The sequence below is a fragment of the Danio aesculapii genome, chromosome 18 (assembly GCF_903798145.1).
Source record: "Danio aesculapii chromosome 18, fDanAes4.1, whole genome shotgun sequence".
NCBI classification, from domain to species: domain Eukaryota; kingdom Metazoa; phylum Chordata; class Actinopteri; order Cypriniformes; family Danionidae; genus Danio; species Danio aesculapii.
The window spans coordinates 21858730-21862597 of record NC_079452.1 but is presented as its reverse complement, the minus strand read 5'-3'; the positions used below and the strand labels follow the sequence as shown (position 1 = coordinate 21862597).

The 3868-nt window shown below is 38.7% G+C and overlaps 1 protein-coding gene across 1 annotated transcript in view; it reads left to right on the top strand.

Annotated features, from left to right (window-relative positions):
* The first annotated feature begins 1062 nt into the window (after positions 1-1062).
* The window catches only part of si:cabz01090165.1 (uncharacterized protein LOC100333421 homolog), a 243597-nt gene continuing 240791 nt past the window's right edge, over positions 1063-3868 (top strand). The window contains exon 1 of the mRNA XM_056478722.1: positions 1063-1228. The gene's annotated coding sequence lies outside the window, so the exon portion shown is untranslated. The remainder of the gene's footprint in view (positions 1229-3868) is intronic.

Here is a 3868-nt window from a genome sequence, read left to right as displayed (position 1 = left end):
TTTTAATGTATAGTAGGTTATTTATTTAGTATCTGCACTGTATATGACATGGGCCTGCTGGTTAGAACATTTCTGCAGTGGTTTACATGTGTCAAATTGTAAAAGTTGACTTTATAAAATAATTAAATAAACAATATCCTACTTAATAATAACAACAACAATAATCATCATCATTAATATTATTATTAAAGTAGGATTTTTTTCATTTCCTAATAAATAATAAAAATGTAATTTGAATGAAACTTAATTTCTTAATAAATCGCCTCATTATTTATTTATTTATTTATTTATTTAAATGATTTATTTATTATATTAGAATATGTTTCAGCTTTTGTGAGTGATTTAATGTTTTAGAATAGGATATGTAATGTTCTCAATAATATTTGTAAAGGAAACACAGGCCCTTATATGTTCCATTTACATATATTTCAACTAATATGGAAAACAAGAGCATGTTTTTAGCTAAACTAATATTGTATTTCATTTTAAATGCGTGTTTCTGTAAAACAATATAATCTGCACAAATAAATGACTGGGTTCTTCCCTAAAGAAGTAGTTACTCCACCCTATTTAGAGCGTCATTATGGGCATTATGCGTTATAACTTAGGTGGTTCAAACGACGGATCTGCGACAGAACTACGGGATTTAGGAAACACTCATCAATACATTGTTCTTTTTCCAAATGATGCATCATACTATGGTAGTTCAGCCTCGAGTTACGTCGTTGTTTGGGAAAAGCACCCCAGGCTGGTTATTCCATATTTGCCCCAACGTTGGCTTATGACAGCACAGCATTTTTTTTAAAGTGTACTGCCAGAAAGACACATCTGAGAGCCGTGTGTGGAAATATATAGAGGCCATTTATTAGCACTTAATAACAGAGGCCAAAAATATCCTCCTTCAAGCAACACACTCATCAAACGCAGCCATAAAAGCCAAGAGAAAGAGAGACGGATCGAGTTTAGCTGAGAGTCTAATGAAGCTTTACGACTGACCTTCAGCTGCTGAACTCTGAGAGCCAGTCCACTGTTACCCAACTCCATTTCTCCAGACGTGTTGTGCCTCATTTTCTCAGTCCTGGAAACAGCAAACCGGAGACTGAGTGTAGAAACAGCACTGAACACAAAGAAATGAATGAGATCTTGGCAGCGTGTGATTCTTGTTCATCTGAGAGCAGAACTCAATCAGTCAAGCGCTCCGCTGGTCTCCGAGGTGAAACGCACACCGGTGATTATCATCGTGCTAATTAATAATTACGATTCATACTCCTCTGCTCCGAAATGACCTTGATGCTGTCTGGAAATTGAATTCGACGAAAACCCCAAAAAGCAGATCCCCTCGCCATTACTTTGAAAAATAATTGTCATTTATAATTCATGGACCCAAAATCGTAGTTTTTCAAGCCCAGAAAAGATTGTGTGGCGCCATTACATTTCAGAGCGGACACCAGAGGATTCCAGGATGGAGAAATGTGAGAGATTTGAGAGAGAGGCTGTGTTCATGCTGGACTGCTGCGGGTACAGACCTTGAGCTGTTTTAGGATTTAGAATTAACATTTATCTTGCAGCTTTTATTATGTAAGAGTGGTTGGCTGGTTGATTTGATTGGTTAATTTGGATGGTTGGTTGATTGGTTGGTTGTTTAGTTGATTTGGTTGGTTGATGTGGTTGGCTGCTTGGTTGGTTGATTTGGTTGGTTGGTTGATTTGGTTGGTTGATTGATTTGGTTGGTTGGTTGATTTGGTTGGTTGGTTGTTTTGGTTGATTGGTTGATTTGGTTGGCTGGTTGGTTGAGTTGGATGGTTGGTAGAATGATTAGTTGATTTGATTGGCTGATTGGCTGGTTGGTTGATTGTTTTGGTTGGTTGGTTGGTTGTAAGTTGGTTGGTTAATTTGGTTGGCTGTTTGGTTGGTTGATTTCATTGGTTGGTTGATTGGGTTGGTTGATTTCATTGGTTGGTTGTTGGGTTGATTTGGTTAGTTGGTTCATTTGGTTGGCTGCTTGGTTGGTGGGTTGATTTGGTTAGCTGCTTGGTTGGTTGATTGTGTTGGTTGTTTGATTTGATTGGTTGATTGTTTGGTTGAAATGATTGATTGGTTGGTCGGTTGATTTGGTTCGTTGGTTGGTTCATTTGGTTGGCTGCTTGCTTGGTTGGTTGATTTGGTTGACTGATTGGTTGGTTGATTTGCTTGGTGGGTTGGTTGATTTGCTTGCTTGGTTGATTTGGTTAGCTGCTCGGTTGGATGATTTGATTGGCTGCTGTTTCATTCTTTGATTTCATTGGTTGGCTGATTGGGTTGGTTAGTTGATTTCATTGGTTGGTTGTTTGGTTGAATTGATTGATTGGTTGGTCGGTTGGTTGGTCAGTTGATTTGGTTGGTTGGTTGATTTGGTTGGCTGCTTGGTTGGGTGATGTGGTTAGCTGATTGGTTGGTTGACTTGCTTAGTTGGTTGGTTGATTTGGTTGGTTGGTTGATTTGGTTGCCAAGTTGATTCATTGGTTGGTTGAATTGGTTAATTGGTTGGTTGATTTGGTTGGCTGGTTGTGAGTTGGTTGGTTGATTTGGTTGGTTGGTTGATTTGGTTGCCAAGTTGATTCATTGGTTGGTTGAATTGGTTAATTGGTTGGTTGATTTGGTTGGCTGCTTGGTTGGTTGATTTCATTTATTTGATTGATTGGGTTGGTTGGTTGGTTGATTGGTTGATTTGATTGTTTGGTTGATTTGGTTGGTTGGTTGGTTGGTTGGTTGGTTGGTTGGTTGATTTGGTTGGTTGGTTGGTTGGTTGATTTGGTTGGTTGGTTGGTTGGTTGGTTGATTTGGTTGGTTGGTTGGTTGATTTATTTGGCTGGTTGCTTGTTTGATTTGGTTAGCTGGCTGGTTGGTTGGTTGATTAGTTGGTTGGTTGATTTGGTTAGTTGGGTGGTTGGTTTGTTTCGCTGGTTGGTTGGTTGGTTGGTTGGTTGGTTGGTTGATTGGTTGGTTGATTTGGTTAGTTGGGTGGTTGGTTTGTTTCGCTGGTTGGTTGGTTGGTTGATTAGTTGGTTGGTTGATTTTGTTAGTTGGGTGGTTGGTTTGTTTCGCTGGTTGGTTGGTTGATTTGGCTGATTGATTGATTTGATCAATAAGTCTTAAATGCTGTCTTGTGTTTCTTTGTTTAAAAAAAATAGAAAAGAACACTTTAGCATATTCTACACTAATGTTAAATCAAAATATAAAATGAAATTAATAGAGACTTAGATCACTTTTAAGTACATCTTTGTACTTAATTTCATAAATATTCTTAATATAGTTCCTATTAAATCCACTGACCACCCTTTATGCTATACAAAGATATACTTTAATGTCCTTTCTATTGAAATAAATATTCTCAAATCCACATTGTATTGATTCCTCCAAAACAACCCTCTCCATTAGTTTGAAAAATAATTGCAATTTATAATTTATGGCCTAAACTCTTACTTTTCAGTCCTGAAAGATAGTGTTGGTGTCATTAAATTTCACAGCAGCTCTGGTGGACTCCAGGATGGAGAAACATGAGAGATTTAAGTGTGTGTTTGCTCATGCAGGACTGCGGCATGGTACGAGCGCCCTGACATTGGGCTGAGCTGAAGAAACCCTAATATATTGTTGCCATATAATTACCGAGCACGGCAGAAGAGCTGAATCCCATTTCTAATTTCCATCACTGTCACCCATTCCATTTGTGTGATAATACATCCTTCATAATTTATGAGGGCCCATTTCTCCAGCCGTGTTGCTGATGGCGGGCTGATAAAGCCTGACAATTCCCTGTTCTCCGGCGTCTCCTGCACAGCCCGGTGGCTCTGTTATTGCCCGTGCCCATCATCTCAAATCTCCCTCTTCA